The sequence below is a fragment of the Typha latifolia genome, chromosome 2 (assembly GCF_019914945.1).
Source record: "Typha latifolia isolate L0001 chromosome 2, TyphaL0001v2, whole genome shotgun sequence".
NCBI lineage: Eukaryota > Viridiplantae > Streptophyta > Magnoliopsida > Poales > Typhaceae > Typha > Typha latifolia.
The window spans coordinates 6,670,362-6,683,008 of record NC_133087.1 but is presented as its reverse complement, the minus strand read 5'-3'; the positions used below and the strand labels follow the sequence as shown (position 1 = coordinate 6,683,008).

Genomic DNA, 12,647 nt, shown 5'->3' with positions numbered 1-12,647 from the left:
TATTTTAGATCCCCCCAATGTTAATCACGCTTGATACTTCTTTGGATATGTAAAAAAGAATATTTTATTTTATTTTTCAATTCTCTCTTAATTTTTCATTCTTTCATAACCCATCAGACCGATGTAGGTTTTCTCTTCTCTGGGTATACTCCTACAACGGTCTGATGGGTTATGAAAGAATGAAAAATTAAGAGAGAATTGAAAAATAAAATAAAATATTCTTTTTTACATAATTGCCCATGAAAAGCTGGTATCAGAGCCACTGTTCCTCAGACATGCGTTTTCTATGACAACAACCAGAGCCATAGCTGCAAAGCGAGATGAGGAAAAAGAGATTCTCCCAATAGAGGAGGAAACAGTTGCGGAGACTTTCACTCGCGGAATCGCTCGACCAAATCGAAATATGGAAGAGCCTAGCGTTCAAGCCATGTTTGGGTTTCTTTTCAAACAAATGGTCATCAACAATTAGATGATGATGGAGATGATATGGGAATTACGGGCGACAAGGGAAGCCATGGCGAACGGGAATGCACCATCGACCCCACGACACGAGTCCACCCCTATGAACTCGCTGCCACCGATTTAGAATTTGCACCCACAAGAGCCTTTGCTGCCACCACCCTATGGGCAAAAGCAAGCAAGGATGGTTCCACTAGGCCGAGCTGTGGGTGAGCCTATCCGACGAGCGAACCACTATGGAGAACGCCTTGGAGATTTACATCCATGGGCGAGACAATAAGAATCAGAACCGCGTCGAGTTAATCAAAATCGAAGGAGGGATCATCAACCATTCATGGTGCATCCTCCTCTGGTTAGACAAGGACTTGGATATGATCTGGATCGAGACAACGGTATCTGTGGGCAAATTGTGCGTCTCGAATTTTTCAAGTTCAAAGGTGGCGATCCGATCAATTGGTTGTATAGGGCGGAACAATTCTTCGCGTACCAAGGTACAATGGAAGAATATAAGGTGACGCTTGTGAGCTTCCACCTTGAAGATGCGACGCTTCACTAGTTTCGAGCAGCCAATGCCTATGAGACAATTAAAACTTGGGCCGACTTTTGTGTCGATATCACGCGACAATTTGGAGCGTTGGGGTATGAAGACTTCGTTGTTTTCCTCTTAAAGACGGTGCAAAGGACCATGGTTGGGCATACCAAGAAGAATTTGAGAGAATAAGTAGCCGATGCCAAACCCCATGGACGGATTAACAACTTCGCAGCACCTTCATCTCTGGGCTGTGGGGAGACATACAAGCCGACATGAGGGCTTTAAGACGTAGAACTTTAAAGGAGGCCTTCAAAGATGCAGTACTCATGGAAGACAAACATCGAGCCATGAAGTTACACCTCAAACAGAACTGGACGAGTTAAGGAAGCCGCAATCCAACTTAACAAACCATAGCGGTAGAAAATGTAATCGGCGTACCAAGAACCGCTGCTGCAATGGAGCCTTCTCGAGCACCCCTAAAGCACTCCCAAGATGTGAAGTATATGCCTAGAGGTCCGAGACGAGCACTCACACCTGTTCAAATGGAGGAACGAAGAGCTAAAGGCCTATACTTTCGTTGTGATGAGAAGTTTATACCCGGGCATCGCTGCGCTAAACTGATGGGATCGGTGATGCTAATTGACGGATTAGAGGAGGTTGATGATGAGATTGCAGATGAAGATGAGGGTGTGGCAGGACAGCAAGGAGGAGTAGTTGAGGAGTGACCTGTGGAGGACATGATGGCCGATATCTCCTTCCACGCCTATTCCGGGGTAGCCGCACCAAGGACTTTGCGGGTGAATGGTGTAATCAAGACAACCATAGTGAGAATCTTGATCGACACCGGGTCCACCCACAACTTCATTGACAATAGGATTCTTAGGAAGATTGGGCTTGAGTCAGAACCCACGGAAGGGTTCGATGTGACGATTGGAGATGGCACCACATTACGGGCAGATCTCATTTGTGGAGGTGTGGAGTTGAAGGCGCAAGGCCAAATTTTCACATTGGATCTTTATCCGTTGGCCTCGCGAGGTGCCGACATTACTTTGGGGACTCAATGGCTTTGAAGCTTAGGGCCCGTGACAGTTGACTTTACAAACCTCACATTGACATTTCAGAGGAATGACCGGAGAGTGCTGCTGGATGGAAGTCAACCACTGCTGGAACTTCCAAACGTAGGGGACGCAAGGGAGCTCGCTTCTTTTTCGGCACCCACCTTTCCTTTCTTCTCAAATCTGCGGAGAGCCAGCGCAGAGGATAATGATCTGGTTTGACTCATGGAGGAGCTGAGAGACAACCCATCAAGCCACCCCGAGCACGAGGAGCACGATGGGTTACTACTCGAGCACAGGCAAATCAAGGCGCCCGTGGACGATGTGCTACGAGGACTATTGATAGCACACTTCCATGATACTCCTATAGCAGGCCATGAAGGGGTCTTACGTACCTACAAGCGGATGGCCCAAAACTGCACATGGACAAGCAATGAAGTCGACGTGAAGAAGTATGTGCGTGAATACCAAATCTGCCAACGAGTCAAATTGGAGACACTCAAGCCCAGCGGGCTATTGCAACCACTGCCTATACTGGAGCATATTTGGGAGGATATCTCCATGGACTTCATCGAGGGGTTGGCGGAGGTTCGAGGATAATCGGTGGTGTTCGTTGCGGTGGATAGGCTGAGCAAATATGCTCATTTTATAGCATTAACACACCCGTTTTCAGCGAAAAAGGTTGTTGAAATTTTTGTTCAGGAAGTGACACGCTTGCATGGGATGCCTAGGATGATCGTGTCAGACTAGGATCGCATCTTCATCAGCGAGTTTTGGTCCGAGTTCTTCAGATTGCAAGGGACTCGAGTCAGCCTTAGTTCAGCTTATCATCCCGAGACAGATGGCTAAACCGAGGTGGTGAATTGCGGACTAGAGCAATACTTGCGATGCTTTGTGGCGGACCGACCAAAGGATTGGGTCAAATTCCTTCCATGGGCCGAGTGGTCATACAATACAGCTCATCACGCTAGCATCGGCATAACCCCCTTTGAGGCGGTTTATGGGCGCACTCCCCTTGTCTTGCGTGCCTACGATAGACTCACAGCGATAGATAGGACCGAGCTCGACTTGGAACTTACTAATCGGGATGAAACCTTGAGACGACTCAAGATTCACCTAGCAATAGCCCAAAACCTCATGAAGCAGACTCATCACAAAGGCCAGTGTGAGCGAGAGTTTGAGGTGGATCAATTGGTGTTCATTCGAGCTCAACCGTACCGGCAATCCACATTGAGGCCAATTTTGAACCAGAAGTTGGGTCACAAGTACTATGGTCCGTACTGAGTGCTACAATGAATTGGTCCAGTAGCTTACTGGTTGGACCTACCTGAGGGGACTAGGATCCATCTGATTTTTTGTGTGTCGGCATTGAAGGCCCAGATCAGGCCTAACCATGTGGTGGGTTCGGCATTGCCCGAACCAATGGAGGAAGATGGCTCAGCTGAACCGGTCTGAGTCTTAGGCCGTAGAAGAAGACGTCATGGATCCAGATTGGAGACAGAAGTGCTAATCGAGTGGCTAGGCAAGCCCACTGACGAGTCAACTTGGGAGTTAGAGTCAGATATCATGGATTGCTTCCCCAATTTCATACCTTGAGGACAAGGTTGCGGAAGCGTGGTGGATTGATACGATTCGGGCTTCACCGATGTCATCTCGAGCATGGATACACTTTAGGGATGTCTTTGTTTCTTGTTTTAGTGTTTAATTCTTAAACAAATAACTTTTCTGTATTTCACGTTCGAACGCGGGTGGAGTAAGTTTGAATGCGCTTGTGAACGCTTGCATCAAGTTCGCACATCCAGAGAGTGCGAAATTTGCGTTCGAACGCGCCTACGAACGCCTACATCGCGTTCACATATATAAAGAACACAAAATGCGTGTTCGAACGTGGTTAGCGAAAATCTACTATTTTAGGGTTAATAATTGTCATTTTTGAATTGTTTAGTTAGCCTCTAAAGGTGTGGATGGCAACCATAAAATCATTATTGAATAAATTGAGTTTTGCCTTGTCTCCTTCGTCTTCTTCTCTCTCGTTCTCTCGTTCTCTCGTTCCCCGACGTCGCCGCTTCTAGCCTCCCTCGACCGGCCAATCACCCTAGTCCCTTAGGGGCGGGTGGCCCACTCCTTCTCCTTCTTCCAATCTATCCATCACTTTGCCCTAACCCTTCCATCACCAATAACCCTTCCACCATCACTTATTCACCGGTGCCACCCCAGTAACGTCGATCCATCAACCTCCACCATCACTAAGGATTTCGTGCCTCCATCCACGGATCCTAAAATAGACACCCCGATGTTTGTCCTATAATTGGACGATATCTCAAAATCCCAATATCCGATTCACCTGAAACTTGATCTATTGGAAAGCTCTTTTCCGAGGCTAGAACATATCAAAATTTCACATCAATTCGATGGCTGAATCTTTTGGGATCTATTTTCAAAGTTCCGTGTCAAATCCTGTCCAAATCTGAAAATCGGAATAGATCGAGCCTTGGCCAAAAGGGGAGATCATATCACAGTAGAGAATGTTTATAGTAATAATAGAGGTTGTTTATAGTAACAGCGGCATGATTCTCAATCAAGTTGATGTGACTGGCGTGATGATGGCTTTACGTTCATACCCTCCCGCGAACTCAACGTCCGACGAAGACAGATGTTGAGTTTGGATCTTAAAAAGTCAAAGCATGTGCGCAATAGGTTCTTTGTAAAGAGGTCGGCAAGCTGATCAGCAGTGGGAACATATTTGATCACCAAGCGTTTTTGTGCAACTCTTTCACGAACAAAGTGATAGTTAACTTCTATATGCTTAGTTCGTGCATGAAAAGCCTGTGCTTGAGCGAGACACTATTAATTATTTCTTTGCTGTCCAAGCAATGAGGTTGCGACCAAGAAAGACACAAAAGCCTGTGGTGGAGCGCCGATCATCTGGAGATCCGGCCCAATTTGCATCAGAATAGGCTTGTAAATGGAGAGAGGTGTCACGATAAATTTGTAGACCATGGTGCAACGTTCCTTTTAGATAGCGAAGAATTCGCTTTGCAGCTACCCAATGTGATGTGCATGGAGCATGCATAAACTGACATACTTGATTGACGATGAAGGAAATTTCTGGGCGAGTAAGTGTAACATACTGAAGAGCACCAACTAGACTTCTATAGGTTGTTGGGTTGGGAAGGAGATCACCACTGCTATGGACTAGTTTATGTGATGTCGGAGCAGGAGTTGCGATAGGTTTAGCGCTTTCAAGTCCAAATCGTTGTAGTAGCTCCATTATGTACTTTGTTTGTGAAAGGTGAAGACCAGAGTTAGTGAAGTGTGCTTCAACACCAAGAAAGAAATGAAGTTTTCCCAAGTCGTTGACTCCATGTTGTTCCCAGTGACAAGGATGTCGTCAACATAGATTAGCATGTAGATGATAGAGTTGTGATGTTGCCGGATGAATAGAGAAGAGTTAGACTTAGAGGCAGTGAAGCCAACATGATATAGAAGACCACATAGGCGTTCAAACCAGGCTCTAGGGGCTTGTTTTAGACTGTAGAGTGCGCGGTGGAGTCGACAAACATGGTTGGGGAAGCGAGGATGCTGGAAACCTTGAGGTTGGAGCATGTAGACTTCTTCCTTTACATAGCCATGTAAGAAGGCATTTTGTACGTCGAGTTGCCGAATTTGCCAATTTCGAGAGACAACAAGAGAGAGCACAAGTCGAATGGTTGTAGGTTTAATAACAGGACTGAAGGTCTCATGAAAGTCTCTTCCTGCTTGTTGATGGAATCCTTTGGCAACTAATCGTGCTTTGTGCCTTTCAATAGTTCCATTCAGGTTTCGTTTGATGCGATATACCCATCAAACGTGAAGATGTGATAATAGTTATTGGCTCAGTTTGAGTGGAAGAAGGTTCAAGTGATGGTGGAGGTAAATCATTAATGGAATTGGGTATTGACGTGACTGGACTGCATGAGGTTGATGGTAAAGTAGATGGTGATGCAGGTATAGGTAGCAATGAAATAGGTGGTGAGTCTGGTTGTGATGTAGTTGGTGAGATGGTGGGAATTGTGGAGAAAGGAAACTGAGACTCGTGTTGTGGTTTGAATCTCAGAAAAATGCATAAAGATGATTGAAATTGTAGCTTATGAGTGGCATAAGGACGGAAACAAGGATAGTAGGCACAACCAAAGGTGCGCAGCATTGTGTAGTCCCATGGATGCTGTAGAAGTTTTTCCTATGGAGACTTGCTGTGAAGAACCGGAGAAGGAAGCATATTTGTAAGGTACGTGGCATGAAGAAAAGCTTCAACCCAAAAACAGATAGGTGCAGAAGCATGCACAAGAAGGGAAAGACCATGATCAACAATTTGTCGATGACGTCATTCGACAGTGCCATTTTGGTGTGGTGTATAAGGGCATGAGAATCATTGTTGAATGCCATTTGAGTGAAGAAAATGTTTGAATGATGTATTGGTAAATTTGCCACCGCCATCACTTTGAAAGGAAGAAATTTTCTGATTTAAATGCTTCTGAATGTAGCAATGAAATTTAATAAAAGTCGCCAGAACATCACTTTTATTCTTCAATGGAAAGAACCATATATAGCGTGAGTAGTCGTCAACAAAGGAAACATAATAGCGATAGCCAGCATGAGAGGGATCACGACTCGGTCCCCATACATTGCCAAACAACAGTTGTAGAGGACGACTGCTTCGGATGCCAGAGCGAGGAAGAGGAAGACGATGTGATTTCCCCATTTGACATGCTATGCATGGTGTTTTTATTTGCGAGTACCAGAGAGAGGAAGGTGAAATATACTAATAATAGAGCTGACGGTGGAAGGAGCAGCATGACCAAGCCGATTGTGCCAAGTGGACATTGTTGCATGATCACCTTGAACAACAACATTATTTGCAAGTTTTGTTGATTTTTGGAAGGAGTATAATCCATTGTTAAAGTATTTGTCCCGTCATTTTGTCCTTGACAGCAAAGCTAGAAGAAGTAAATTCAAGTCAAAACTCCAGCGCCAGGGGCTGCTAGGGGGATGAAAAGGGCATCCATTTTCATCCCACCGGTAGGTGGGGAGGTGGATGAACCCAATGCAGTTTAAATCATTGGTGAGCTTTGAAATAGAGATCAAGTTTTTTTGAATCGATGGAACATGCAAGACATTGCGAAGAGAAATCGAGGAAGAAAGAGAAGAGCTTCCAAATGAGATATACCCAAAGCTTGACCATTACCGACATAGACATGGTCAGTTCCGCTGTAGGATTGGGTAGAGTCTAGATTGTTTGCATCATGGGTAAGATGATGTGTTGCACTAGAGTCTGGATACCAAAGTGGATTAGATTCTTCGTCTTGTAGAGAAGAGAGGTTAGCCGAGGGGGAGCCTTGGAAGGAATGGTCAAAACGCTTTGAGTAGTTGAGGCTGGTGTGACCACCGCCATTGCAAAGTTGGCAAGTTAGAGGTGCTGCATTCCAGGCTTGTTTTTGCTGGAATTGTTGTTGTTGAGGTGGAAATAGGTGTTGTTGTTGGCGACCATGACCATGTTGGTTGCGTTCACCACCACAGCAACCATGTTGGAAGTATTGTTGTTGACCACCACGCCCCTGGTTTTGATAACTATTACCATGTCCTCTATTCGAAGCACGACCACGCCCACAGTTGTTAATAGAGTTGCTATGAGAGACATAGTTTGCTTGTGGAGAAGAGAGATCAATTTGAGAAAGTTGTGTCATGGTGAACCGAGTCTCTTGTATTAAGAGAGCTGTAGAGATCGTCAAGTGCGATGCACTTCGAGAGCAGGATTCGGAAGTATATCGCCGCCAATTGAGCTTCTTCACTCTTTCTTTGCCCTTAGTCTGCCCTCAGACGGAATGCCGGCGAGGCGTACGTACTCGTTAGTGGGATTGGTAGGTCAAATCGTCCTGATGAACGGCTATCATTTGTCGTTCATAACCCGAGACGGTCGGTATACTAAATCATATTAGTAAAATATACTGCTGATGGGACCGGGGGCAGAACCAAGTAAGGAAGGGAGTTTCCGTTATTTATCTTTTGCGCCCAGCAGCTTGAAAGGATCGAATCCTACTTCCACGAGCAAGGTCACTACTTGTTCTCACGGAGCTCATCTTGTTTACAGAATTATGGGATGTATGGACATTGAGAATCTCTTCTCTGTGCATCTCTAGATGAAGGGAGAAGTGGATGTGATGGAGCGAAAACAAGAAGAAGAAGAAAAGGGATCCCAAAGTTAAAACATCGATCGATTTGGACCACAACATCCTTACACGAAGAAAGGGATCACTGGTGGACTCAAACTGCATCGAAATGAAACTGGCGGTAGGCAAATGGAAGCTGCTGAGGTTTAAGGGGGTCTTTCTTTCATTTTTGCATTTCCATTGATGTGAGATGCCTATGACTTGCGAATAACCTTGGCTCTCGCTAACAGAGAGATGATCTATCCACTGGTTGAGAGCTGCGCTCAACGCTAGAAGGAGAAGGAGCTGGCAAAGAGGAAGAGGACCCATGTCAGAGATGTAGGGCCACAAACAACCCTATAAAAGAAGAAGACTGATCTTTCGCTGAAAAAGATAGATACATAGGCTTTCAAAGATGAATGTGAGTTTTAGGTAAACCCCGTTTTTAGGACTTGGAAGGTCATGTCATCTATGGGGCAAGCTGATCTCAGGTTCCGAAAGCACATACCAGCATGCACGTTTTCCTTCGTCCAAACAATTGAAACTTCGAGTCTCGGATAGCGCCTTTCTTTCTCCGAACCCGCCTCTCAGACTTCTTTGCTACCGCTCAGGGAAAGCTTGATTCGGGCTGCTCCGCCGATACCTTTCCTTTCTACCTGGAGAGCTATGGCTCTGATTCAGGAAAAGCGGATCTTCTTCCACTTGCTTTGTCTGCCCCTCTCTCATGCCACATGGGAACTTCGAGCGATATCTGACTCACTATGCGCCTGACTTTGGGGACTAGCCTTTCTGACCCGACCTGACCTTTGGCTCTGGCTTATTGATGTGGGAACCCAGGTCTTTTCGTCCTCACTGAGCGAGCAAAACCCCTCTTTTCAGATCTACACCCCTCAGGATCGATTACAAAAGGCTGTCGTCATTCGAAGGAGAGGAGGGTGAGAGTCATCAGCAGATGGCAAAGACGAAGTCTCAGGAGAGGAAAGTAGAATAGAAGTGGACTCGGGACCCTACAGAAGCTACGGCAGAGGAAGAAGAAGGATAAAACAAAACATAATGCTTTCGACGAAAGAACACATGTGACGAGACCTGAAGGCGACGAGATTGAGGATCAACACTAAGCCTTTTGTTTGCCAAAAAGTTCACCGGACCTCAAATATCTGAATGAATTATCTCAGACGGGGGCAGGAGTTACAGTGTCACTAGACTGAAAGGGGAGGGCAGAGACCTCGAGTCAGCGCATAAAGAATGGAATGGTACATTACCACCATTAGTTAGAGATCCATACCATTCACTGAAGCACAGGCCCGAGATCGAGCGCCAGGGTCAAAGCCTTGATGACTGGTAAAGAAAGGGGTCGGCATAAGATTCTATAAGACTCGCTTGGTCCATCAAAGAAAGAAAAAGAGAGAATTAGGCAGAACCACCTATCAGCATTCAGACTTTGGAAGAAAAAAAGTGCGTACCAAGAGACGGATCAAGGCGATGGAGAAAGTCAGGCAATGACCAGGCTTCTTTCTACTACAACTCACATAGGCCATTTTCTTCGATTTTTTTGATCGATAATTCAAGTTCACCGATCGAAACCAAGACAGACAAAATGGAATGGAAGAGATCTCCACTCTGGTACAGGGTCAAGTGGTACATCGACTGCTCAAAGGTAAAGTGTGCACAATCTTCATCTGGATTATGGGAAAAACCCTGTTGCACCCTAATGAATCAACTATGAAGGTGGCAGAGGCCGGGGCCCTGGATGCGCTAGCGATCAGCACATTAGGGGAGTACTTGCCCGGGTTTCAACGGTTCAATCATTAGGTGTAGGCGCTGATGAACCATTTGATGAGCTTATGTAACAACAGTCGCGACCGACTATTAAGATCTTCATATTCGGGGCCAAGACCACCCATAATATATAGAGCTATCTCCTAGTCTGAGATAGAATGTGAAGCAACAGAAAGATTATCCGCAAGGTTGTGGGCTTTGTCAAAGTAGTCAGCAATTGATAATGTACCTTTCTTAAATGTTTGCAGTTGGAATCGCAGGTGGAGTATGCAAATTTGAGAGGTGGATGAGTAGATACGCTTGAGCGACACCCACATGTCTTCTACAGATTGGAGACGCATGACTTGTCTGAGAACGGACTTGGATAGTGTGTCAAGAATCCAACTCATGACGACCATGTGGATGCGTCGCCATGCAGTATACACTGGGTTGAGTTGGTTGCCGGAGTCATCTAGTAGGTATTTGGTTGGGCATGGTGTGGATCCGTCCATATGCCCATATACGTCCTGGCTTAAGAACACAAGAAGAAATTGTGCCTTCCACATTAGATAATTCTGCTAATCTAGCTTAACTAATATGTGGTGAAAGATATTGGAGATGGAGGATGTTGCATTTGAGATAGTGGAGCTGGAAGAGATCAGTAGAGTTGGCCATGAAAAAAAAATGCGAGAGTTACATGTCTAATGCTCTAATACCATGTAAGAATTCAAATAAGGATTAGCAAAGGCAATTATAACCTTTGCTATGCTTCTGTATTTATAATGATGTTACAATATACGGAAAGAATAGGGAGGTTACAAATCAATTTCTGAATATCCTCTATTTACGTTATACAAGGCATGATATCAAGAATATTTGACATGATTATTTATCACAGCAGAGAATGTTTATAATAATAACAGGGATTGTTTATAGTAGTAGTGGCATAATTCTCAATTAGGTTGATGTGACTGGCGTGATGATGGCTTTACGTTCATAAGTGAGTGGTCTGAGTTCCTTCGTTGTTTTGGATATGGATTTGTTCTGACTTTGAAAATCTGGTACTTTCAGATCGGTATAGTTATTACAACTATTGGTGTGGACAAGAGGACACCCTGGATCAACAAAAATATGTTGTATATCTGGTTTTTTTATGGCCAAAGTTGCAAGTTAAATAATTTAGGTTTGTTCCCCTCCCATTCTCCATGTCTATGCTTGTATTAAGCATCAATGTTTCTTCCTTATGGATGACCCCATAGGAGACAAACTGCAGTCTTGACACTACTGAGTGTGTAAACGTTATATTCGTTATTTGTTAGATGCTAGCTTCTGTTACGCAAAAAATATTTTAGATTCCCCCAATGTTAATCATGCTTGATACTTACTTTGGATATTTTTGTGAGTAATCATGGACTTCTTTAATAGCTGAACGATAGAAAGATTTATGTTAATGTGTATGCTCTGAGCAACAGATGTACTTGTTTATATTTGCTCATAAGCTTTTAAACAGAGAGTATCTCACTTTCACTACCAGTTTTTGCTGAATCTAATTACATATTTCTGCACCATTTATCCTTTCGTTGACTTATTATATAGACAGAGCTGCCACCATTCTGCAGCATTGAACACTACAAATATTTAGTCAAAGTTCTACTGATCATACCCACACACAATTGCTACCGTGTAAAAATGCAAGTAGGAGTATACCCAGAGGAGAGAAAACCTACACCGATCTGATGGGTTATGAAAGAATGAAAAATTAAGAGAGAATTGAAAAATATTGCCCCTGAAAATCTTTATTTTATATAGTCCACCAATATGAGTGACACTTGATATAATAATAAAAAATGAGTAACATTTGAACCAGATAGAATTAACGGATGTACAGAATGAAGCTAAATAGAAACATAACAACAGACAACGATCCGAACCCGATAGAGTAGAATTTAAATGAATGAATGGAACAAAAAGGTGGGTCGATCAAATTTTAGCTGAAGTCTTTAGCAGCAGCAAACCGTCCGCTGCATCCCACTCGTCTACCGTTGTACTCCTGAGAAGAGCCAGTCCGAGCCCAGCAACCTCCTCATCATTGCTCCGTCGACGCCGGAAGGCCCACATCTGGATCTCGTCACGGGCTCTCATGCGATTCCATCCGACGAACATGCCCCATTGGCCGATGAGGCGGTAGCTTGCGTTGCAGTTGAGGTACTTGAAAACCATCTCGAATTCTCGACCAGATTCATCAAGAACCGTCACCGGAAGTCCCTTCATCTTGTCATTTGTCAGCTCCATCTCTCCCGGACTCATCATCTCCAGGAGGGGCGTCTGCATGACGCTCATACCCGGTAGAAGAAGACGGCTCTGCCCGCCGGAGACGTCGCTTTCGGAGAGGGATTTCCCGAGAATCCACGTCGGGTCCTCGATGCCAAGGCGCCGTAGCGTCGCCAAACCCTCGTCGTAATGAGAAGGAGAAAGGACTCGACGAGGCTTTGGCTTTGGCGGCAGCTTCATCCTCTTCCTCGGCGGCTCCTCGTCGACGGCATTGGCCTTGGCAGACGATGGCTCTCCGATCTCGGTGCCCGGGAAGATCCTCACGATCCGGCTACCGAATCGGATGATCATCCTCGGAACCTTCTCGGCGACCACCTGAACCACGGC

General features: G+C 45.0%; 2 long non-coding RNA genes across 3 annotated transcripts; one reads left to right on the top strand and one right to left on the bottom strand.

Annotated features, from left to right (window-relative positions):
- The first annotated feature begins 7,831 nt into the window (after positions 1–7,831).
- On the top strand, positions 7,832–10,815 carry LOC140781129 (uncharacterized). Of its 2 annotated transcripts, none has more exons than XR_012107647.1 (2): positions 7,832–8,373; positions 8,483–10,815. It is a non-coding gene; the product is annotated as an uncharacterized lncRNA (long non-coding RNA). The 2 variants fall into 2 exon arrangements; XR_012107646.1 differs by having other exon boundaries at positions 7,832–8,396.
- LOC140781128 (uncharacterized) lies at positions 8,419–10,180 on the bottom strand. Its single transcript, XR_012107645.1, has 2 exons — positions 9,517–10,180; positions 8,419–9,435 (listed from the first exon to the last, which is right to left on the bottom strand). It is a non-coding gene; the product is annotated as an uncharacterized lncRNA (long non-coding RNA).
- Positions 10,816–12,647: the final 1,832 nt, after the last annotated feature.